General features: G+C 35.7%; 1 protein-coding gene across 3 annotated transcripts in view; it reads left to right on the top strand.

The window, feature by feature from the left end:
• Positions 1-27,065, top strand: part of Pgant9 (polypeptide N-acetylgalactosaminyltransferase 9) — a 1,578,943-nt gene that overhangs the window by 188,846 nt on the left and 1,363,032 nt on the right. For all 3 annotated transcript variants that reach the window (XM_069821982.1, XM_069821989.1, XM_069821973.1), the window contains exon 3: positions 25,509-25,543. The gene's annotated coding sequence lies outside the window, so the exon portion shown is untranslated. The remainder of the gene's footprint in view (positions 1-25,508; positions 25,544-27,065) is intronic.

Raw genomic sequence — 27,065 nt, 5'->3', positions numbered from 1 at the left:
TTTATTTCTATGCTGACAGATTTTACTTTGAAATTATTGTTATATTTGGAAAACAGATCATATTAGCTTTAAATTTGTAAAATAGAGGACAGTATGCCTATTTTTCTTTCGTTGTTGGTAACTCTATAGCATCTCTTAGATGCTTTATGGTTGTGCTAACAGATGGAGTTACTTGTCAACAATGTGACGTTGGAAACGTGTGTTCAGGTTACTGCCCAGCGACAGTCCTGATGTATTTTTATATTTTGATGATTGGTTAATTAATATTAACCCGGCATATTCACAATCACACTTACATTCATACAAATGTACAGACTCTAGACACCCAGGTAATTTTTCTTCAAGAAAAATTCACCCAGAGCTGATCCCGGGAATCGAACACTTCAGATCTGTAAGCCAGCATGATGACCAACAGACCACGGAGGCAGTCAGTATACCTATTGAAGAAGAAATTTTAATTGTTGTTTCTGGAATGTACCGTATCACATATTAATAAAATTATAATTCAGATCAAAGGAACAATATAAAATTTATTTATTTATTTATTTATTTATTTATTTATTTATTTATTTATTTATCTATCTATCTATCTCTTTTCCTATATATTTATTTCTAAACCACTGACACCACTAGGATCAGGCTTTGTACTAGTCTATTGATTGTTGGTAGTGTAAGAACATTCCCTAACCATTGATCCTTTGTAACTGAACTAAAGAAGAGGGGTTAGAAAATGTCTGCAATCTCCGACTTGTTCCATTCTACTTTTTTTTCCCCCCCACCCCGTTTTTGGCTCAATTTTCTGCGGTTCATTTACACGCTTTCTTTGTATCTACTAACGGAAAGATTATCAACAAAGTAATTTCACTCACTGGTTTTGACTGTATGACATCACAACACTACTCAGAAGTCGCAATGCCCGGCAGCAGCCCCACTTCACGAATTGATGCATTAATTAGTGTAAATTGGTGGAAAAGCGGATATATCAACAACTTCGTTTACGCGATAACTTATCAACGTACATAATAACGTTGCAACAACTTGCAAAGCTCTCTTGAAATGTCTTTCACAGTATTTTGTTTCATAGCGTTCGACTCATAGTCTGCCTAAAGAAGTTTCATTTCAATAAATAAACAAATTATGGTATTATCACAGTCTACTATATACAGTCACGAAATCTGAGTTGTTGAGGTTGCTAGGAACAATAGACTGTGCAGGTACTATTTCACATTGTCTGTAATGAGGCGATAGTAGCGATCCTAGTGGTTAGCAACTGTCAATGGATGCATATTTATTACATTTTGAGCTTCGTGACTGTATATACTAGACTGTGGTATTATAGAGGTCTTTCTGGTTGTGGTCCGTTCCCTCGACTTCTATGAAACTTCACTTCGTCATCCTGGACGCGGTACAGTTTAGTACCTAATGCTTTAAGTATGTTATGTTCTGTCATTCAGATAGGCTTTTTCTACGGAAATGCGAATAGGCCAAATGAAATTTAATCGCAACATTAAACCACTAATCATTTCACATCCAGCGCTACTTTGTCACTGACATTAACCTTTGAAGCTTGACAGTGAAACGCTCTCATTCTTCAGCCTATGAATGCATGCGAGGAAAGAATGTATCCTGTCTCGAGGTCATGGAAGTGTTTCTTGTGACACTTGAAACTGGTGGCTGTCCTTAGCACTGTCTGGCTGACAAGAGACACGTGTGAGAGTCGGTTTCTCTCAGGGAAAGCAAACCTAACGTACTAATTTACACATTACTATCCGAGCTGAGTTATTCAATTACAGAATTATACATTTTCACTTCTGAAATATATTGTTACCTATGTTCCAGAAAATTTATTATAGCATTCTTTTTGCTGCTTTACAGCTGTAGAAATTAGATAAGCAATATAATGAAATCGCAACATCACAACGGAGATTGGAGGAGGTAATATATGGTGTGTGAATGCATTTTGGATTATTTTTACATTGACCGTCACGGTGCCGGGGTTCATAGCCCTGTCGATTCACCCTTAATTTATAACTTGTTTGGCAAGTCTGTCATCCAGTCAACATAAGGGTTTTCTCCGGGATCTCCAGTTATCCTGCGACATCCCAATAATTTTCTCCATTGTCGCAATTCATTACGAGTGTGGTGCACTCTGGATAGTCTCTGACGTATTAAGTGGTCTACAATTTTCGGGACTAGCGACATCTATGAGGCACGCTCGTGAAGTGGGAGCGAATAACGACAAGTTAAGGGACCTGCCATTACAAAAAAAAATGTTTTTGCACGATCGTGTTTTTTTCTTGTATTTACAGCTGTTGTTGTTAGGCCTTGAAAGTTAGAATTCCCACATAAGAAACTTGTTGCTAGGGAAACCATTCTTCATATCATAAAAGTATACTGAAATAGACCCATTAGAGTGCACTTATTGTTACTTAGTTACCATTGCTATCTCAAATCTCAAATTTATTATAATTGATTGAATTTAAATTAGCTCATAAATTAAGTTCCTAATTTACCTTATAGGTTTATCTAAATTTAAATAAATATGTAGTCTACTTGTCGTTAAAACTTAACTGAAGAATATTGCTGGAGAACCTTTTAAGTGTAGTGTAAATATTCGTAATTTAAATATATATTGTATTGATTAAGGTGGTTGAGTGGAAGAGAAAACCTTATGGGCTTAACTCTGCCAGCGAAAATAAAACATTATTATTATTATTATTATTATTATTATTATTATTATTATTATTATTATTATTATTATTGCAGTATAGTTTTGCGAAGACTTTGAAATAATATTGCACTAAATTTTCAGTGCAAAATATGTTGTATTTGTAATTTTAAAAATATGAACGTGCAAAAAATATTGTCAATATAGGTTTGTGAAGTGCATTACAAAATCTCGGAAAAACTCGCTGTCGTCGTTTTTCGAACTTTTCTTCAATTTTGTAAAAAGCACTTCTCAACCTTGTAACTCAATATACTATTATGTTGATATAAAGGAGAATTACTATTACATGGTATCAATTTAATATGAGCTAGCAAAAAAGAATATGGCCATTGTATGAGTTGATGTTTATGAAGATTTGATTGCACTTTAGTGCCTCGTTGCAATTCATATATTTCACTGATAGGAGGTACAGTGAACCCTTGATTTAACGGACTTCGATGTAATTAACAAATTTCGGATTCAATGGGCCGGACAAATATAAGAAAAAAACCTTTCCGTCAAATCAGAGTGACAAACATATGAATCTATAAGAGAACTTCTTCTCCCACTCATCGTGTTGTACAGAGGCAGAGATTTATAATACAAGATCGGTACCTAATTTGCTAATAGTGTACAAGACTTACAGATTATTTTGTGAAACATAGTAATATGAGTAGAATTGCAGAATTAGAAAAACGTTTATTTCTAACTTGTAAATTACTACTAGCACTCCTGTGAAAGAGGCCCATGATATAATTGAATAATTCAATAATAATTTGTGATGAAGATGGGAAAATGCCTCCAACATGACTGCTGCTGTCTGATTCATACAGAACGAGGCCGGGTACCTGTTTTACAAGACTGGCATGTCCTGCTGCATTTAACATGATGACGCAGAGTTCAAGGTCTGCTAACAGCAAGGAGAAGGAGGTCAAACACACTTTCTGTTGATTTTCCTTCCAGCGAATGACACATACCTAAATGTATTTTACAATATACAAAACTTTTATATTATGCACTTATAATGGCAGTGTCGTCTTCTCTTTCCTAAGCCGAAGTTACCCAATCTCCCAGAACTTTGTTCTAAAGCTTTTTGGAAATTACGGTGATAAATTTTCAGAGAATGTCGACTGTTTGCGTCGACTGACAACGTAATATATGGCACATTCATTATGAAGTTATAGCGTCATTTTGCATTGCAAATAATCACGGCGTTTACAATGGAGCTCGGTTCAGCCATACTTCAGTCAAGTGGTAGTTTTTATCAGTCGACTCGGAGTTTGAATCTGGATATTTTCTGTTTAGATTTGTGGAGGAGAATGTAAACCACAACTAGCTGTACTCTTTTAAATTAGAGAATAAAGGAGATGTAAATACGACATCGTATACAGGGTGTTAAAAAAGTATCCAATATTTTAAGAGGTGCTAGTATGCATCAAAACATGAAAGTAATGTCTAATAAACATGGGTCCTACAACACATACTTTCTGAGTTGTGAACACTTGTTCAAAACAGATGCTCAATGTCACGTCCATTCATGGCAATGCATTCCTCTGCCCCTCGGCGTAAGGAACCACGCACTCTTTGAGATTTGTTTTAATACGTTAATAAGAAAGTCCTGATAACGATCCCCACTTAATCACTGTGGTACCACGTACGGCCCTATTAATCTATCACCAAGAACGCCTGCCCATAAGTTGATTGAGAATCGATGCTGATGCCTTGTTTCTTCAACTGCATGGGGATTTTCATCAGCCCACACATGCCGATTACGAAAATTCACATCATCTCTGCTGAACCCCGCTCACATCCGCAACCAGACTTTTGTTTTCAGTATTCCTTGCGACGTATCATTATTCCATGCCAGGGGTGTCACTGCGGTATGATTATCTGGCAGTCTGCTGTATTGTAGTGCAGGGAGATGCATTGCCATAAATTGACGTCACATTGAGCACCTCCTATGAACAAGTGTTCAGATCTCAGAAAGTATGTGTCGTAGGAACCATGTTTATTAGACACTTTTTTCTTGTTTTGATGCATACTATCACCTCCTAAAATATTGGATACTTTTTTAACACCCTGTATAAAGTAAATCCTCGTTAATCTGGAATAATTTAGTGGATAAGTTGACCGGGATAATTGAAATAAATCTAAAATAACAGTAGAAAGTGCATTGAAATTCCGTTTATAGCAAAAAAAACACGTTTATGTGTATTTAAAGGACATAGGCCAAAAAATACCATACAGTTGCGCCTCTTAATCTTTACTTTGTTTCTGTAATCGATAATAATATTTGTTTGAATATCTACTTTAATTACTTTAATTCAAACTTGATGGATTTTCTTTATTTATAATAATAATAAGATCATCCTGTCATAACAGTACCATATAGTTCCGGAAAACAATTTAATTTATAGGTAATTATATTATCGTAATATTACTTACTTACAAATGGCTTTTAAGGAACCCGAAGGTTCATTGCCGCCCTCACATAAGCCCGCCATCGGTCCCTATCCTGTGCAAGATTAATCCAGTCTCCATCATCATATCCCACCTTCCTCAAATCCATTTTAATATTATCCTCCCATCTACGTCTCGGCCTCCCTAAAGGTCCTTTTCCCTCCGGTCTCCCAATTAACACTATATGCATTTCTGGATTCGCCCATACGTGCTACATGCCCTGCCCATCTCAAACGTCTGGATTTAATGTTCCTAATTATGTCAGGTGAAGAATACAATGCGTGCAGTTCTGCGTTGTGTAACTTTCTCCATTCTCCTGCAACTTCATCCCGCTTAGCCCCAAATATTTTCCTAAGCACTTTATTCTCAAACACCCTTAACCTATGTTCCTCTCTCAGAGTGGGAGTCCAAGTTTCACAACCATACAGAAGAACCGGTAATATAACTGTTTTATAAATTCTAACTTTCAGATTTTTGGACAGCAGACTGGATGATAAGAGCTTCTCAACCGAATAATAACACGCATTTCCCATATTTATTCTGCATTTAATTTCCTCCCGAGTGTCATTTATATTTGTTACTGTTGCTCCAAGATATTTGAATTTTTCCACCTCTTCGAAGGATAAATCTCCAATCTTTATATTTCCATTTCGTACAATATTCTGGTCACGAGACATAATCATATACTTTGTCTTTTCGGGATTTACTTCCAAACCGATCGCTTTACTTGTATTCAAGTAAAATTTCCGTGTTTTCCCTAATCGTTTGTGTATTTTTTCCTAACATATTCACATCATCCGCATAGACAAGAAGCTGATGTAACCCGTTCAATTCCAAACCCTGCCTGTTATCCTGAACTTTCCTATTGGCATATTCTAAAGCGAAGTTAAAAAGTAAAGGTGATAGTGCATCTCCCTGCTTTAGCCCGCAGTGAATTGGAAAAGCATCAGATAGAAACTGACCTATAGTCTACGGACTCTGCTGTATGTTTCACTGAGACACATTTTAATTAATCGAACTAGTTTCTTGGGAATACCAAATTCAATAAGAATATCATATAATACTTCCCTCTTAACCGAGTCATATGCCTTTTTGAAGTCTATGATTAAGCGAAGAATACAGAATGTATTATCGTAATATTAGTGTATATTTTTGTAATATTATATTATTGTAATTATTGTAATTCCATAGTTCTTATGTATAAAAGTAGGTCTTAAATCAAGATTCTTTAATTTTTCCAAACTTTTTTTTTCTTGTCCGAATCAAGCAAAGTCCGGCTTATCGGGATCCGGATTAACAGGTTTTACTGCTTATTTGTATCACTCCGTGGACGCACATTTGTCATAGGACTAGTATCGCAGAATACAGACTAACGTAGTTTATATAAACCAAAATATTCGAGTGTCACCGCTTCGACTGAATATTCCTTCATATGACGTAATAGTATTAGGCCTACAGCATCGCGATTAAAAATAACACATTTGATGTGCAAATTAAATAGTGGTTCGTTACAACCACCCAATAAGGACTGAATAAACTTTACGTTCACAGGGCTAATGATTTCAACATCTGGTTACCTGGTTCTGAAGAGTGCAGTGAGTAATAAATTAACATGGAGACATGAAATAAATACTCTGTCTGCCATTACATTTCACTGTGGCTCAACCGATGTCTGATTCAATTCGGCGTTTTTCACAAGGCCCTCTTCCTCATGTGGTAGCTTTTATGTTACGCATATTTTCGGATTTTCTCCTTCAAAATTATTTTAATTTTCTAAAACAGAACGGTTAAGATAGAAGTGAGACAAATGGCCAACAGGCTTAGAGCTCACACATTCTTCGTCACAACCCCAAATTCCCTCGTCAGGACGGACGATCCCGTGCTTTTAAATTATTTATCCTTGAATTCCCCTTCTATTGCATCTTTGCGACATTCCACACAGTCCGTCTCCTTCCATTGTCTAAGTATTGGATAGTGTGTACTTATCCTGTCTATGGTAGACTAATATTTATTTAATCTTTAAAATTCATCTCTGTCTGGCTTAAAATCTCTATACCAAGAATAAATACGTTTCACGTAAACCAAAGTATTTCATAAATCCAATGACATTTTTTTCTTCAAACCTTGTAGGCTTATGTTTGTTTTTATATACATATTTTCTTCCCTTTCCATTGTAGAGAACATTTTACAATAGTTAATTTAAGATGTTAGAAATATTTAATCAATACCCATTGCTGTAGATGTATATCTTCATTTTTCTATTATGAGATAAGATGCCTGTGGTAATAATTATTTCATCTTTGAAATCCATATCTACCAACCTAAAAGTTACATGCCAAGAATTAATACGTATCACGCTATCCAAAGGATTTCATAAATCTCCTACCACTTTTTATTCTGTGGCACGCTAAGTATACCTCTTCAGAGAACATCTTGTTATTCATTATCTTTTACAGTATCCACCTCGCGTCAATGGAATTCCTTGTCACAAAGTATTAGGGGCTGCAAGACAATAAACACCTTTAAAAACAGCTTAAAAGATAACCTTATTAGCATTTCACTCCAATCTTACTGATTTAAACTATCCCTGACTACATTGTTACTTCATTCTTTAGACATCATCCTGATAGTGCTGTATTTTCAAAATTGTCTCATAATGATCTCTTTCTATTATCTAATATTATTTGAAATATATTAACATTCTATGTATTTTAGCTTAATTCTGCTATACAGTTTATTTCAGTGTTTAATTAATAGTTCATAGTATTTTGTTGTTTAATTCGTATATAACTCTTGTATACATGTAACTCTCACTTAATCAAATTGTTGAATTCTTTGTAAGTTCATGCATATGTATATACACTTTTTGCTGGTTGAGTGGAAGAGAAGGCCTTACGGCCTTAACTCTGCCAGCTAAAATAAATCATTATTATTATTATTATTATTATTATTATTATTATTATTATTGTACCTTTTTATGTTTCTTTTTATATTTTTTCATCGCTTTCCATTTTCTTTTTCCTTATCTTTTATTTCCTTTTTTTTTTGTTTTCTTTTTCCTCGCAGTTTTTTTCTCCACCTCCTTTTTTTACGAATGGATATATTTTTCATGCATTCTTCTACAAAAAATTATTGAGAATATTATACGATAATTAATTTAAGATATTAGAAATACTTATTCAATGTCCATTGCTGTACGCCTGTCACTTTTCTATTATGAGACAAGACGAATCAGGATGTTTAATGCATACGTGTTTGCCATTCCTTTGGCGAGGACATATGAAAGGATGGTTGGGTCTCATGACGTATTCATGTGTCTGGTGTAAGCAGAGAGCTACAGTCCCCCTTGCAGCGTATCCTTTCCTTGAAGGTTTGTATGAAGACGCCGGGCTCTCCTGCAACAATGGAGAGGAATTTGCGCGAGTAGATTCCTTGAATTGCAAAGCGCGGGGGTTACATGGTCCCCTTCGTCTTGCCTTGTGCGTTCCTCAGCCGGTAATTTCTTCAGCAAACACGGAAGATAAATATTTACCGCCCTCTGAAGCTGCTGCGGAATTGTGTTAAAATGTTTGTGTCTAGAAGATTGAGCGAGACGGTTGACTTCAGTGGCGGCTTCTCTTCATTCATGCATTCAATCGATCATTATTAATTTTACTCATTGTAATGTTACCTTCATATTTAGTTGTTCAGTGAATGTTTAATCTCACACCTAATCCTCATTAAATCAGTATTTCAGTTCGTAAACTTATCGTTATACTGCCAGTCCGTGAGTCTTTCCTTCATTTTAGCACCTTTTCGTCGTATTAAATATATATTTTAACTAATGTCGGGTACTTGATTTTTTTACCCATATGAAGCCAGTTGCATAGGCAAATTTACCGACAGAGTCGTTGCTCATGGTACGCTATAGGACAGGAATGAGACAATATTAGCTCCCAATCACGGTAGAAGAGCTCGACCTTGATTACGAGCACATAGCGCATCCACTTATTGGCGTCGTAACGTAGACAACAGGGATGTACAGTACATGCACATGCAGCGAATAAAGGCAGCAATTATTACAATAACTTGCGTTACTAAATTTTTGGCTATGTAATAGAGCTAATTACTAAGTTATTTAATATGCATGTACATATATAAATAAATCGCAAAGGGAAGGGTTTTTTAGGAACAAAAAAGAGAAATAGGAAAAGTTATTTGTATGTAAATCATTTTGTTAAAAGCAATTATTTATTATGTAAATACTTCACTTCATTGGTTAGGAGAAACTAATAGGGTCTACCTGCTCCGTGTGTGATCTCTAAGTACTTTTGAGTATTTGTTGAAAAAATAATAATGGCAATATTGATTGAAATAGAGTATATTGATTATATGATTGTGAAAATGTAGTCCTTACTCTCCAGTCGTGATTATGTAATGAGTTTTCTTAGAGTGATTTGTGAGATGCACGTAACACGAAAAAAATAAATTGATTAAATTAAGATATTGAGAGCTATCGTAATTTTTGGGGTCAATCATTTAAGGGGATATGTATGACTTTTAAAACTTTCAGTCCACACCTGTGGAGTAACGGTCAGCGCGTCTGGCCGCGAAACCACGTGGCCTGGGTTCGAATCCCGGTCGGGGCAAGTTACCTGGTTGAGGTTTTTTTCCGGGGTTTTCCCTCAACCCAATACGATCAAATGCTGGGTAACTTTCGGTGCTGGACCACAGAATCATTTCACTGGCATTATCACCTTCATTTCATTCAGACGCTAAATAACCTAGATTTTGATACAGCGTCGTAAAATAATCCAATAAAATAAAATAAAATATAACATAAAACTTCCACAATTTCGGCCAAAATTTGTGAAATTTAAACTATATAAACAGATTTATAATAATATCATCTGTACGAAATTTGGTGAAATTAGGTCTAATAGTTTTGAAATTATATTTTTAAGTATATTTTATATTGACGTTACTAAAAAAGCTCCTTGCATCAAAGTTTTCCAAATGTTTAGTTCATATTTGCTAAAAATCCTGAAAATAGTTATTGGAATAAAAGTGAATTAGCATTTTGAGCTTAGTAATAGTATAATTTAAAGTGCAATCAAAGATAAAATGTTATTTCTAAATTAAAGAAACACGTAGTCTAATAAAGGTAAATATCCAGAAACAAGCAACAAATAAAACATCAACAATATAGTCCACACCTGTGGAGTAACGGCTAGCGCGTCTGGCCGAGAAACCAGGTGGCCCGGGTTGGATTCCCAGTCGGGGCAAGTTACCTGGTTGAGGTTTTACCGGGGTTTTCCCACAACCCAATATGAGCAAATGCTGAGTAACTTTCGGTGCTGGACTCCGGACTCATTTCACCGGCATTATCACCTTCATCTCATTCAGACGCTAAATAACCTAAGATGTTGATAAAGCGTCGTAAAATAACCTACTAAAATAAAAATCAACAATACATTTAAAATAAAGAAATAAAAGGAATCTAGATACTATCTACTGACCCAAATGTAAATTAATTTACCTTCGATGTCAATTCCGAAATGAATTTATTTCTCTCTTCTCCTGAATAATGCCTATATTTCTTTTCATGTTGCGTCTCATAATGCCGTTTTATGTTGCTTTTTTGCAAATGATATATTTTGCACAACAAACACTGGACTTCATCACCGTGTTCGAAGCATAAATATTGTATCTTCCACTCTTCCTTGAAAGCTTCAAGCGCTTCCGTTCCGTCATGATGCGCTGTGTTCTAAGATCTGTAAATCCTTTAGCAATGTTTACAGGTAAAAGAGTTCCGCGCGCGCGCAGCGCGCATAAAATAGCTCTCGCCCGCAATTATTAGTATGCATCGCAAGACTGCTATAGGAGGCTGGTCTACACTACACCCGCGATGAGATAGGAAGATGATGATTATGATATTTGTTGATGTGCCCTTTAGGCACAGCAGCAAATTTATCAAGACAACAAAACGGATTAGACACTGCATTGTACTTCCTAACTCTCTGACATGATTTATATACTACACTTGCTTATGGATAGGAGGGATTCCTTATTTAGAATGTGATCTCAGGCTTTCAAAATAATCACAAGTTTAAGTATTCACTATTACTAAGTTTATTAACAAAATATCAAATTACAACAGTTAAATATACAGTATTGAAATTGAAGGATTACTTCTGAAGTATCACGAGGACGTTTGCCGCTCAATTATTTACTCAATTACAGTGCGTTTGATTTATCATAGGAACTACGATATGGTAATGTTTAACAGTGCGGCAAATAGATTCTTCGTCTGGTAGCTCGGCAACGAAAGAACAAAAATGGCGAACAATACTACCTACCTAGACTTTATAGAGCCTTCACTTCCTAAGGCGTAAGCAAAGGAGAGGAGTCACACCGGAAATAACAGGGAATCGACTATAGATTAACTGCCAAGTGCATTTTCGTCTTATTTTTATTTTATTTTTCTCACTTTGTGTTATATTTCATGCTACTTTAGATTTGTAGTCATATATTATATCGTGTTAAATGATGTATTTACAATTTTCTATATTGTGTTCCTATACATTGTCGCGAATACTATGTGCGACGTTATTCCATTCTCAGAAACATTGTTACTTGTAATAAAACCGGACTATCCAGTACACTACACTACGCCTTTCTCTTTCTCGCAGTCACAACATACACTGCAGCGCCACTGTTTACATTCCACATACAAAAATTTCGCCTAGTTACTAGCACATCAGGTGCTCAAGCATTGCTATTTGCTTTGTCGCTGTTGATTGCAACTCGATAATTTTATAATGCTGTGGTGCTTTCCTTGCCTACTTCGCCTCATTAATAGACCTTATTTTTCACATTTGTGTACTTACTTTGATGTGCTGATGTATTTTTAGCTTCTCAAAATACTGAAGGCTGACAACCTTTTGAATGAGCGATATATATAATATAGGGCCTAGTGATCTTTTTTTCTCTGTCTTTCTATTTGACTGTTGAAATTAGTTTGCATACTTTACATTTAGCTACAGTTCAAGATTTGTATTAATTGAATTGTTTTTGTGGCCTCAGGAAGCAATTGAGTGAATTTTCAGTAAATTTTTTGTAGGCTAATACCTACAAAATTTATCATCAGTCTCTTTTAATATCTTTCGAAAAGTGACATTTCTTACACATTTGACTCTGTAAGTTAGTAATCGACACACAAAGATAATCCTTCTTCCGTTCATGCTTTTCTATTTTTCTTTATTTCTTTCTTCAGTTTTTCTTTATTCTTATTTATTTCCTTGTCTTTAACTTAGTTTAATTCCCAATATGCTTAGTACATTTAAGAGAGCAGTGTATTATGATAATAAGTGATTGAAAAGTTTAGTTTTTCTTTTAAATGAACAGAAATTTCATCCCAACAAATTTAAGTTTTCGTTCTGCAAAAGAATTTTAAAACGTGATGTACTGTGACAACGCTGTAAAGGTTATTGCCTGGAGAGATGCAGATCGCGTATGCAAGGATTAGGTAAGACAACGAGAAATGAAAACATAACACAATTGCTTTTGAAGTTAGCTCGGGAAATTGTATTTCTTGTATGAAATTTATCGGTTACTACTTTATAAATTAATCTGGGAGGGAACTGTTTCTAATTGACTGAAGAAAATGCTAGTAGTAAGACAAGCGGAGATTTTAAAATAATTAATTAAATTTGTATAATGTAAAATAAGCTTTAGTTATTGCCTGTGTTCACTGAACATTTAATTAAAATTAAATAGACCAGTTGAAAAACTTTTTTTTTAATTTTTGTTCATTACTTGTACGTAAAATAAGTATATCGTATTTTTATTTTTTCCTTTAGAGTTTTAAATGTTTTAATTTGTGTTTTTATAACGTAAAATAAGCGTAATAATAATGCTTGCGATCTCTAGAAGATTCAATTGAAATAGGAATGTAGAAATATTTCTTAATCTTTTCCATTTAGTTTGAAATAAGCGTGTCTTATTACCTGAAAATTTAACTGAAATTAGGTTGTACAGTTTGTTTTACAGTTTTGAAGATTTTGTTTAACGTTAAATGAACAATGTTCATTCTCCATAACACAGTAAACGGTATATCATCTTTATTTTTTCTTACGACTTTAAAAGCAATGTATATGACACTGTTGAAGACCATCCGTCGCCCTCGGTAGCGTAGTTGGTATAGCGCTGGCCTTCTATGCTCGACATTGCGGGTTCGATCCCGGCCGAGGTCGATGACATTTAAGTGTGTTTAAGTGGTACAGGCTCATGTCAGTAGATTTACTGACACATAAAAGAACTCCTGCGGGACAAAATTCCAGCACAGCGGCGACGCTGATATAACCTCTGTAGTTACTAGCGTCTTTAAATAAATCATAATTTTTTTGACAACAACCCAGGTGGAGGGGTTGTTGAGAGCAACACGACTTGTCTATTGCCTATTGGTTGCAACGTTGCACGATCTCATAATTCATGTACTTTAAATGCACGTTTTCTGGAAAAGTATTCAAAACATAGCAAAATGGAATCAGACTTTTTTGTTGCTCTTTACTGAAGGAATAATCGACCAGAATTAATAACATTACTTACGGCTCACCTGTATAGACGTTTCACACAATCGATTGGACTTCCTAAATCCTCTGTCACTTTTTATTTTAGATCTAGTCGGGCTTATTGAAAATTAAATCTCAACAGGGTAAATTCTTAGAAAGTTGCGAAAACCTGCTGAATCAAATCATAAGTCAGTCATGTATAGTTTTTCACACTTAAAAATCTATCCTTTTTTTTTCTAAAATGTTTCTTTGTCACGTGATTATATTGACTCATGTTGCGAAGTTCTTTGACACTTTCCTTTGGTGTTTATAGAACGTTCAAATCAGTTAAATAAACAGTGTTAACAAAATAATGTTGATGCTAACATTGTTAATAAACTGTTCTGAAAAGTGTTAATTAAATTCGTCATGTCAACACACTTACACGTTACATAAACCACGGTTAACTTTAATAGCGTGGAATGAATTTACATCGCACTGAATTATGGGCGTGTTATTTGGCTTGGACAAGTGGCATGTTGAAAGTATTCAGTTTGAAACATTTCTTTTTGTTTAAATGATTTTACTTTTACATTTACTTCTGTAATAAAATCAGATGCTTAAATGTATAGACCTCAAAGCGTATGGGGCAGAGAATGTGGAGCTACTATCTCGTTGCTTGTTTGTCGAATTGGAGGAAACAAATTATGGAATCGTACTATCGTTGCCTTCTGGACAAAGAGAAAGAATTACTTTCATTTCATGGTGGGCATACTGTGGAGGCCTCAGAGCTACATATTTTGAAAGTTAATATCGTACAGAATAAACAATTGTATGTTTGTCTTGAATCAAACTTGTTTTCTCTTAGTACACAAAGAATCTCTTTTCTTTGTTGACTGAACTAACTCGGCTCCTGAAAATATATAATACAGTGTAGAGAAATCAGGATGTAATGTTCTTTTTAACCTCAGACAGATATTTTGGAGGAAATAATATTGTTGTTCAGTCAACTGTCCGAAGACAGGACTGAACCTCAAAAGTGATACCAACAAGGTACCACTCATGAGGCTATAGACTATGAGATAATGGTGTAGGGTGGTTAGTTCCTTGCTTCCTCCATTGCATACATTGCCGATTAGCTACATGAGGAAATAATAGGGGATATTTAGTTAAGTTTATTATAAAATGTCATATAATTAAGTTTTTTTTTTACATATGTATATGCTTCTGGATATATGTATAATTATAGATGTTTGTACGGAAGGTTCGGATGAATTTCCACTCGTGTGTAGACCATGCAGTTTGATCCATTACACCCACAACTTAGAGAGGTAGAGATTAAATGAATTGGTGATACTACCACAGTCTAGTATATATAGTCACGAAGCTTGAGTTGTGAGGGCACTAGGGACAATAGACTGTGCAGGTACTATTTCGCATTGTCTGTAATGAGGCGATAGTAGCGATCCTAGTGGTTAGCAACTATCTATGGATGCATATTTACTACGTATTGAGCTTCGTGACTGTATATACTAGACTGTGATACTACTGTCTGCTTCTCAGTTCCGATGATATCACCCCAGATCACGTATAACAGATTAATCACTAGGGCTCGAATTTGGAGGACCTAAAAGTTAAAAAGACAGTGAGTATATATAATGTGTGTTAGAATATTTAAGGTAAGCGTCTGGTTTACACTTCTTTGGAATTCAGAGTCTTTGCTCAACACATGGTATTTCAAATGGAAAAAAATTATTTCTTGTGTAAACCGCGCCACAGATTTTTTACCTGTGGGGAGGGTACTGTAATCTTCCTTTTGTTTACGTTAATTGTCGAAAAACTGTGAATAGATTTCGGAGTCAATGTTCACCAGACATAACAAAATACCTAGTGATAATGAGAGGTAGAGGGAATGTTTGCTTAGCTTGAACTGTACTACGTTTCAGTACTAACTTTTAGGTCTTCAAAATCCGAGCCCTATTGATCACTCTTATGGGCTTTGAAAGCAACAACTTTTATCAATTTCATTATGCTGCCATCTAGCGACAGTAGAAGAAGTCATGTTATAACTCCCATTTGAATTGCATGGAACAACTGTACTTCCATCTAGCGGTCGTTACTAATCGACAGTGGCGATCCTGGTAGTTTTTCTCTTCTACGTGTTACAGTTTTTAACATGGGGATGGCCAATCTGTTACATATTATGTGATCAGGGATATCACGAAGACACAAAACAAAAAAACATAATTTTCACTACATAAAAGTAATACAGACCCATCCCAGAACACCAACCAGTATGGCGCCTCCAAGGCAGTCCACGTCCACTATTATAACCCCACTAATACTACCAACTAGGACATAGCAAACATCCCTCAAACGTTTTTCCACCAAGCTTCCTCACCAATACAAAACTACCCCTGACCCCACGGCTCTTCTGTCGCTTTGCACTAGTGCAGAACTCTAGGAACTCCGGTTTCGATATCCGACCTAATGTGATTGAATTTCTGGTGGATAAAGTAGACATTGTAAAGAATTTTTCTTGAGGTACTCCTGTTTCCCTCATTCATTTCACCAACACTTTCTACATCCCACTCATTTCATCTATCGTCTGAAATAGATGAACATAAGCTGGGGTGAAGTTTTAAGAGTCGTACAAGTCTCAGGTGCTGGTATAAGAAGAACTTGAGACTCCGAGTCCTGGGACTACTCGTTTTAGGATGGGAACTGGCCCTGTGAGAGCCGAAACAGGATGGCCCAATGGTTGGCAGCGGATTCACAAATGCCACCCTGAACAATTGTCGCACTTCGGGCGAGATCTGGCATGTGAGGCATGCGAGATGGGAAAGAATAAGCTATCAGAAAGAAGGTTTGTTTCTTGCTGGTTCATATTAGAGGAATCTACAGACACTGAAGTTCGTCTTAGACTAAAACATATCTTCCCTCCTCCATACCCATTAGTGATATAGTCACGACACATGATATGGTCACAGTACATGTCTCGCCTCCTCTACTGGACCTAGATTCTTCCCGGACCAGTTAGCCATTTCTTACCCCACCAGTAGGAAACACATTCCGGCTTCCCCGTCCAGTTAAAGACTCTGTCGCAACCCTTGACAGATAAATAACTAGCTTGTCTCCATTCGACATCACCGAAGCTCGTACTACGAACCATATGTTTTCATTGAGTGAAATTAAGTAAAGAGTAGGATGAAATGGGGAGTATTGTTTTAATGGAGATCAGAGAACTCCGAAAAGCATGTCATATCTTTTTAGTGGGTTAATTTACGACGCTGTATCAATATCTCAAGTTATTTAGCGTCTGAATGAAATGTAGGTGATAATGCCGGTGAATTAAGTCCGAGATCCAGTACCGATAGTTACCCAGCATTTGCTCATATTGGGTTGAGGGAAAACCCTCAAACCTCAACCAGGATTCGAACCCGGGCCACCTGGTTTCGTAGTCAGACGCGCTAACAGTTACTCCACAGGTGTAGATCTCTCATCTTCAAATCTTATCTACCACATGGGGGGGCATGGAGGTAGATGTCCATGCTTTCTATGACCTCGACGCTAGAATGAGGTAGTGTAGTTGGAAAAACTCTCCGACCACCTTTTACACCCGGGAAGACCCTGCACTTTCTTTGATAGGAGGTTGTATGGACGCCGCTGCCGTTTTGAAAAGTTAGTAACGAGAAAAATCATGTCAATACCCGGGATTAAACCTTGGACATTTCAGTCCATAGCCAGTTGCTTTACCAGCTGAGCTACCCGACCGCCAGAGATTTACACACCTGGAAAATAAATATCCAGAGTATTCTATTAATATTCTTTGTTTGATTTTGCGTAGCTATTTGGAAAGAGAAAAAGTATTTTATAGGCTGTTTATTGTTACAGCGTACAGTAAAAAGATTTAAATAATATTTTATAGCTATTCATGTCATAAGTTACTTTACGTTCTACTTGATACTGCTGCTGACAGTATCAACTCGATTTTAATATTTATACTTGCCTAAAGATCTTAGTTCAAAGGTATTAAATCTTTATGGTTGGCATAAACACAGGGCTATTCATAAGTCCGCGAAAAAATTTAAAAATTCATAACTATTAAACTACGCAACGAATAACAGATTATTTTACACTAAAATAAAGAGAAACTCTCCAAGTTTTGTTACATAACTCACAGATGCTCAATGTGTCCATCTTCGCTAATACGGCATACATCCGTGCGGTAATCCATCTCACCCCAAACACGATCCAGTATGTCACGGTTGATCAGAGCCATGGCAGCTGTGATCTGGTGGCGAAATTACCGGCAATCAGCAGGAAGTGGAGACACATAGACAATATCCTTCATCAACCCCCACAATAAAAAGTCATACGGAATTAAATCCGGTGATCGTGGTGGCCACTTCATTAACGCGTCATCTTCTCGTCCTGTGTGTCCGATCCATCTCTGTGGCAAATTTCATGGCAAATCTTCGCCGGGTCCCGGACGTCCTTGCCAAGGAGCGGCATACAGACACACTTCATCATGGAATTTCACATATCATTTCATGATACTGTTGAAAACAGGTGCTGCCTTTTGAAATTGCGCTCAAAATCGTGGCTGCACAACGGACGAGGTGCTTGCATATTCCAACGCACAAAACGACTGCTCACGTTTAGTAAACGCTATTTTGTCCCTATTGATAACTGCTATCACTTGGAGATAAATAATGGCAACTGAGAGCGGACATTTGTTATTAAAAAACTTGGAGAGTTTCTCTTTCTATCGGCATATCAATTACCACGATCTGTTGCGTACTTTGCTGTTAAACTTTACAATGTTTCACGAACTTATGAATAACTCTGTGTAATCCTACTAGTGGCTCTAGCGCTGGATTTATATTCCTGTGGATTCGGATCGATCCCCGCGCGTCTCCGATTTATAACTGTGTTCGAAATAACACAAGAGTTTCCCCCGGGACTTCGATTACTCTGTGGTATCATCATCATCATCATCATCATCATCATCATCGTCGTCGTCGTCGTCATTATTTCATCGCGGGTGTGGCGTAGATCAGCCTCCTATGGTGCACCTTGGGCAACGACTCTTTCGGCAAATTGGTCTACACAACTGGCTTCACATGGGTGAATTACGAACAGTAAAGTAATAATTTCATTCTATTATTCTGAATACGCTGACAAGTCTTTTTTGAAATGAAACTCATTTAGGCAGGATAGTTGTAGGGCGCTGTGAAACAAAATTGTTTGACGGACGTTTTACGAAGGTTTTGCATGCTACAGGATTGAATACGTTGCTGTGTTATCACGTAAATAAAGTTGTTGTAGTTTGAGTTTCCCATCAATTTACAACAAATAATTAAGAAATTAGTGGGATTGGGACTGCTTCCGGGCAGTGCGTCTGCTGTTTAATGTTGGGAAATTATACAGTCAAAACCAATTAGTGAAATTTCATTTTTGAGAAACTTTTTTCTAGAAAATATCCCGCCGAAATCAGGGGCTAAGCGAAAGTGAGCTTGGAGTGAGAGAAAACGTGTAAATGAACCACCGAAAATTAAGCCAAAAACGAAGAAGTGGGAGAATGCAGAGCAAATTAACTGGCATTTTGTAATCTTTATTCTGCAGTTCAGTTACAAAGTGTCAACGATTGAATAAATGTTCCTATACCGCCAAAAATCAAACAACAATCTAGTGCAATGCTTCATCCAACTGGTGTTAGTGATTTACAATTAAATCTTAAGTTCAGTTTATACTTTAAATCAGTAAAAATGTTCATCAGATATTTGAAAAGCAAATTATGAACAATAAATTAGGTTTTGTGCGCTTCACTTTTCATATCAAGCTAAAATTATTGACTGCGAAAAGAAATCAATTTATGGAAGCCGTATTCCTTTTTCCGAAAGAAGAATACAGTCAGCTCTTCGGTGACGGAAATTTCACTGTTAGAGTAGTTCTGTCTGGGCTCGGGGAACCATTTATAGAGAAGTAAAAAATGTTATCATTGAATTCGGAATTGTTAATATTAAATTGAATTCACTTATTGAGGAAATAATTCATTAGATATTCTGTCGCTATGGTACACCACAATATTTATAAACATGAACAATTTGTAATTATTTTAATTAATCATTGTGTAACATTATTTCAGTCATTATTGTCTGCAAAGATTGATCCAAGAAGCTGTGTGTTAGGGCAAGTTGCAAAGTAGCAAGTCGCTCCATTATTATTGTAAATTAACTTATTCATATTGCTTCGTGATTTAAATTCTGAAGTGTATTGAGTATAACGTAATCCAAAATCTCTCCGCAGTGCATATGAAGAGAAGGCATATGCCACTGTAGATAATGATTCGTCCGTCGGACGGAGACTTTAATTCCGGCGGCCTCCTTGTGCTATACGACAAGAGTAGGCTACGTGCCGGCACCGAGTTTCCCATTTTACCTTCCTCAAACTTATCATCCTCAGCCATTCCCTACACTACACTTACACGTGCATTCACCCTAGTACACGACATAACTCTCCACATATATATATGCACAGAGTGACCCGCCGAAGTGGTGTGTAACTTGAAAATGGCTCACAGTCCTACCACCTATTCGCAATATGCGGAACCAGAAACACTGAAATGAAGTAGGTGGACATTGAATTCATACATACACATAGCCTAATTTCTTGTCTATCATTGGACGAACATTAAAAAGATCACGTATTACGTCTGATTGAGGTTCTAGCTAATTATATCTCAGACAGTACAGCTGGCGCCAGCGTTTTTGGCGTGTGTCCTAGATATATAATGCCCAGTTTGTGAGCATGTTGCTAGTGTAGCTGAGAATGGTACCACTTCCTATACATGTCACATCAGCCATTTGCCAAACACAGTTGTCAGACTGACTGCGGCAAATGTAAAACACTCGCACCTAACGTTCCCATTACTTATTTCACACGCCAAAAACGGTGACGCGAACTGTACATATGAAGATTTATGTTATGAAGAAGAACAATTGTTGCGTTAAGTCTGATTAGTGAAATGTGTTACTAGTCATCATTGTATGCAATGGAAGGAAAGAGGAACTGGCCACCCTACCCAATTATGTCCTGGCTTAGTTGTCACTTAAGTGAAATCTTATTGGAGTCACTTAAGAGATTCCAACCAGTCTTCGAACTGTTGACTAAACATGCAACATACAGTATACTTGTCTATACAGCTTCTACTGCCTCAGCGCATTTTTTTTTTGTCACAGGTTTATTCTCAGATCCGTACAGCAAACCCGGCATTGCCATCACTCTGGATAAAAGTATAACTGCATAACTTTGCTTGATTTTTTAGACCTATTTAGCTAATTGGGAGAAATGCTATATGGATTAGACCAGCCTTCGACACAATGGGGAAGTGAAAGGAAAGAGAGAAATCTTTCCCCATTCCTTTTCGCTTACACTGCCTTAGAAACAAACGCATAGTAAGGCACTGTGAATCAATGGTGGATTTCAGGCGACCAGCTAGAGCCGAAAGTTCGTAAAAGCTATTATGTCTGCCTTATAAAATCAGTCACTGAGCATTGCTTACATTTCTGTCTATTCGTATCGGACCACAACATTATTGTGTCATCCGGGGAAGGTTAGGAGGTGGTTTGTAGTGACTCGATTGAGATGCTAATGTCCAGACCTGAATTAGAAATTATTAATATTTGGCTGTACACAAACAACGAAATCTATCACATCCTTGGCCTGTGTTATCGAACCTCATTATTTACCATATATGATATCAGATTGCTAATCTATGTTTAGAATGTTTAATGTGTCATTTATATGCATATTTTCTGGTGCTATATGAAGATTACGAAATTATGTGCACATAGTAAACATTGCTTCATGCATTTTGATATATTATGATATATATGTTACAATTTTAATTATACGTTTTAATTAGTTCTTTAGAGTTTTAAATTAGAATCCATACATACGTCCCATATTGGTTTTTCCTGCATCTAAAACGACTCATTACCTGTTCATTATATGAATTAATTAATATTTTGTTCTCGTTATTTACGATCGCGCGTGGAGTTGGGAGTCATTAACATTAATATTTAATTATGAATTTTTTTTCTCCTGGATTTCGTCGCCACAAATTTAAACTCTCGCATTTAAAATTTCTGCCGATGAAATTTATATAGGGTACAGGAAATCGAAAGAGAGGGCTCATGAAATCAATTTGTGCAGTTTATTATTATTATTATTATCATTATTATTATTATTATTATTATTATTATTATTGCTATTAATATTACTATTATTAATATTATTTTTTTAGAAATAAATCGTCCGGCTTTAATTAAGGATGACCACGAGGATCCGAAAATTAATAGCAAATAAAAATATAATTAATTAAATATGAGTATTGTTATAAAAATAAAATATAATAATTGAGCACCATTGATTATCAATTATAAAATAAAATCTTAGGAAATGACTTTAAAATTATACTTATAAATAAAAAATTTTATTTAAAATTAGTATATCCTTAATTAAGGCGTTCTGAGTGGTATAAATGAAATTGTATAATCTGCAGGGAATCTTTAAGAATTTGCGAGATGATTTTTTAATTTCAAAAGATGATATTGATAATTGTTTTAAAAATTATATGTAAATTTTGGTAAAGATCTCCGAGCACCAAAAAATAAACCTGTCACTGACCATTTGAAGAAAGGGATGTTATACTTGGCACTAAGGTAGGGAATACAAGGTTCATAAATGGCCCTCTTTTCATGATCAACCTGGTGAGATTGGTTTAGATCTCTCTCCATGCATATAGTTGGATCTATGATAATAGCCTTTTGTTGTTGCCTGTTTATTGCTATTATATCAGCTCTTCTGTGAGAGTCGTCTTCAGAAATACAGTGGACCTATTATTATTATTATTATTATTATTATTATTATTATTATTATTATTATTATTATTATTATTATTATTATTTGCAAAAGATTATGCTTTTCTCCCAGTAGAGTCTGTGGAGTCATGTCTCAAGATAGGGGAGAGTGTTTTACCTTGAATCACTTGTCACATTTTATTTTTTTAATTTCGGGAAGTTAAATTTTTTAAATGAGAAAAAATTCTTGAAATAATTATTGAAGATTCCCTTACAACTTCCTATAGGTACTTTCCTGTTTTGACAGATCTGTTAAGGATGAAAAAATAAACTGAAGAGATATATAAAGTGATCCATGGTACAACAGGTTCGTCTACGTTGGATCATACCCTCTTGTACCTTGGAACATTGGAACACAGGGAATATAGGTGGAAATATACTGTCTTGTAAAAACTCACAATAATTACAAAATTTATTTACCATCATTGCCATACGGATCCTCTTAACCCCAGACTTACTTCGTGGCATGATCTTAAAATAAAAGAAAAACAAAAACCGATCTTATATGTACCTTGGAACATGTTCCTTGATACAAGATGTTTTGTGATCCAAGGTACAAGAGGGTGCACATTTAAACAAATGAATGCCTAAACTGGAGATGAGAATAAATCATGGAAATTAACATATGTATTTATTCAACATATGATAGGGAACACACCGTACTTGATTGATAGTTACAAATACAGTTTGGTTTCGTGTTAGAAAACATATAACAATGAACGGAATATTTACTTCTAGTACCAAAAAAAATTGTTTCGTACATAGAACTCATACTTAGTAATAAATCAAACCGGAGCTATGACCAGAGCTATCTAGCGGCTTTCTCTACATTCTACTTCAGTTAGAGTCAGCTAAGTTGCAGAAAAAATCAGAAACAAAAAAATGTTTCAAGGTACTACAGTCTCTCCTACCTTATGCTACAGTGCCTCGCCTCTGTCGTAACACGGAAGCACGTCATGTTTCGCTCATTGAAAGCGTCTTTTGACTTTTTTCACACTGACCGAAGAAGAAATTAAGAACATAATACTTTCGCGGTTAATATTTTATGAAATTCTATCTCAGTGACCTGAAGTGTTGCATTATTTCTATACACGTAACGTTGTGTTCGACCTAAACTAATGGAGAAAAATGAAAAGATATTGTGTAACGAAAGTTCGAGTACGGTTAGTATGAAAATGCTTGCGTCATATCCGATAAACTCAACATCGTGAACGAATCCTTTGCTGTACACAAGGGGATTTCGCATATACAGGTGTAAACGCTCTAAACTGCCAAAAGAGATACTGGTGGTAGAGCATAAATAACTGAAGAAAAAAGTCAGATGTTTTTCTGCAACTGTCATGGTTTTTCTGGAAAAATATTTTCTGACTGCAACTGTTTTAGAAAAGAGAATAGTCATTATTTGCTCGGTATGTATGTACGCTGAAGCAGTCTTTTGTTATTCTGTTGTGTATTGGTATATGTTGAGTGTTGGGCGTATAGTCATTGGCAATAGTATTTACGTACAATCGAAATGTAAACAAATAATGAAACTACTATCAATCTTAAAAACAAGGTATGATATTTTACAGGTTAAAGATAAAATTATGAAATATAATTAAATTTCAATAGATATTTTGTTCAGTAGACGGATATGTACCGCCTATATAATTTTTGGCAGTTTATATCGTTTACACTCTGTATAGGCTACATAACCTACTTGGAAGAGTTTATTGTAATATATGAGGGTAGGGTTGCAATATACTAAAAAATATGTTATTCAGGTGTGCTTTAACATGTGTACAGTACATAACTATAACTATTCAAAGTTAATACAAGGTTGACATTACATACATAATACAGATAGATAAATAACAATAACGGTAATTGTCTTCCGTGTTACAGCAGCATATGGTCGTCCCGAGCGTGGAAGATCTGACAGTCTCGCTTTACCTCGTTTTGTCGCTGACACTCTGCTAACCCAACGACGGGCAGTAGGTACTCCTTCCTACCTACTGCTTGATACCCTAGACATATTGTAAGCGACTGTGAATGTTTGCAATTCTTTCCTGCTCCGCAAAGAGAAATTCAGTCATAGCTCTTTGCTTTGTACGTGTTTCACGTGCAGTCGCCATTTAAAACTATATGTCACAGCCATCTAACGGAAAACGGCGAAACTATATGATGAAATGCAGGAAGCTTTATACAATGTCGTTATTTTCAATGAAAGGCAGTCGAGAAAAAAAAATGATATGCATTAGTATCGAACCGCCCACGTGTCATTATTGGTCTATCATTATTATAAGGATTGATTACTATTCATACGATTGGCTTAATTCATTCCGTTCATGACACACTCTTAACTCTTACATCAAATTATATTTATTTATTCTAATTCCAATACTTTAATCCCTGTATAGACATTAGGCCTACACACAATCATAAGAATATTTTAATATTCCCTGTTACTTTCTGTAGATCGTCGCTTACTTGTAGAATTTAGTTCTTTGTTATGCTGATTTTTCGCTCATGTACCAATTCACTAGCGGAGTGTAAAAACTCGTTCAACTTCAACCAATCAGAGCCATCTATAGCTGCAGTACTGCGGATATTCGCACATTTGTCTTGTCTCTGATGACTTTCAATTGCTTTCTTCTTAGTAGGATGCATAAGTGATTAAAATGCAATGGACATTCTAATATGGAATACCAAAAAGCCTTATTCCAATCCCAGTCACTGTGAAAGCCGAAAAACTCATATAACGTATTAGTTACTAATAAACAGAGAAGTAAACAACATCAATTATTTCTTGCGGCATCAAATACATAATAGTATATAATATTTACTTTCATGAAATGTCACTGGCTTTGCATGATTTAACAATTACTTTTTCTTTCTTTTCAGATCAGGGGAGACGTCGTGTCATCTTACGTGAACAGGTAAGATCATTTTACTCAAGTAATCTCAAAAAATATAATTTCGTAATTAAAAACTGACAGTTATAACGTGAAACATTCGAGAAATCTGATCATACTTTCTGTTGGAACGGTCATTAGCTACGCAGTACATCTTGGAGACTGAAATTATGATGGGTTTAAAATCCAATCTAGCCAGCTGTGATGAAAAATAAAGGGAAGGAAATTAATGTGGCATAATGCTTTCTTTATTATTCATACATAAATTGCGTTGAAAAATGAATGAGAGTATAAGTATATGAATACTTAATTTAACGTAATCCAATTCTGAAGTACTTATCTATGATATTAATTTCCAAATTAGTCCAATTCTCTGTACTGAGATATGATTTTATTTCAAATAGTTCATTGGCGTCATATTAATTCGTGAATTATTTTGACCATCTATCAATTGCATTGATGTCTCGAGACTAGATCTCATGGAATGCTGAAGTAATTATGAGGTAATTAACGAGGAGGCTCCATTTTGTTAAATTTAAATTCGAGAGTATATGAATTGGAATGAAAATTATGATGATGACTATTATTATTATTATTATTATTATTATTATTATTATGATTACTATAATCAGTGGCGCTACAGTCCTTCAGGGACTCAGATCGACCAGTCGGCTGCGGCCTCACGTCGACATGCCGAAGTAGAGGTGGACGATGATCCAACCAGAATAGAGATATCGTGTGATTAGTATACGATGGTCCCATCAGCTATTATAGCTGGATTTCGTAACCATATTTCGCTATCGTAGCTCCCCAAGTGCAACACGATGTTGGCGAGCACCGATCCGATATTATTATTATTATTATTATTATTATTATTATTATTATTATTATTATTATTATTATTGGAGGAGGATTGACTGTTTTCATGGCTTAATTCCGTTCATTAGACATTCAAATCTTTTATTCTTAATTTTTTCATTGGTTATTTTACGACGATTTATCAAGTGTTAAGGTTATCTAGGTCTGAATGAGATGAAGATGATAATGCGAGGGAAATGAGTCCAGGGTCCAGCGCCGAAAGTTACCCAGGAAAAACCCCGAAAGTAACCTCAACCAGGTAACTTGTCCCAACCAGGATTTGTACCCGGGCCCGCTCGTTACGGTCAGGCATGCTAACCGTTACTCCACACCGGAATACACTTAAATCTTTCAGAAAAATGTATTTATTTATCCTACTCGTATTTCCATTAAGTACACTAATTCATATATGGGTAGATTTTAAATGCAGTCATAGGGTTTTTCTCAAATTCCCTCTCACTTTTTAACTATTGTAGATAATAGATAAAGTAAACAGGAGGTGGAAAGTATTATGTGAACGAAAGACGAAAACGGGATTACTTTCTTACTTACTTACTTACTTACTGGCTTTTAAGGAATCCGGAGGTTCATTGCCGCCCTCACATAAGCCCGCCATTGGTCCCTGTTCTAAGGCAAGATTAATGCAGTCTCTATCATCATATCCCACCTTCCTCAAATCCATTTTAAT

The sequence above is a fragment of the Periplaneta americana genome, chromosome 1 (assembly GCF_040183065.1).
Source record: "Periplaneta americana isolate PAMFEO1 chromosome 1, P.americana_PAMFEO1_priV1, whole genome shotgun sequence".
NCBI lineage: Eukaryota > Metazoa > Arthropoda > Insecta > Blattodea > Blattidae > Periplaneta > Periplaneta americana.
The sequence above is the reverse complement of the archived record's forward strand: the minus strand, read 5'-3'. Positions and strand labels throughout refer to the sequence as shown.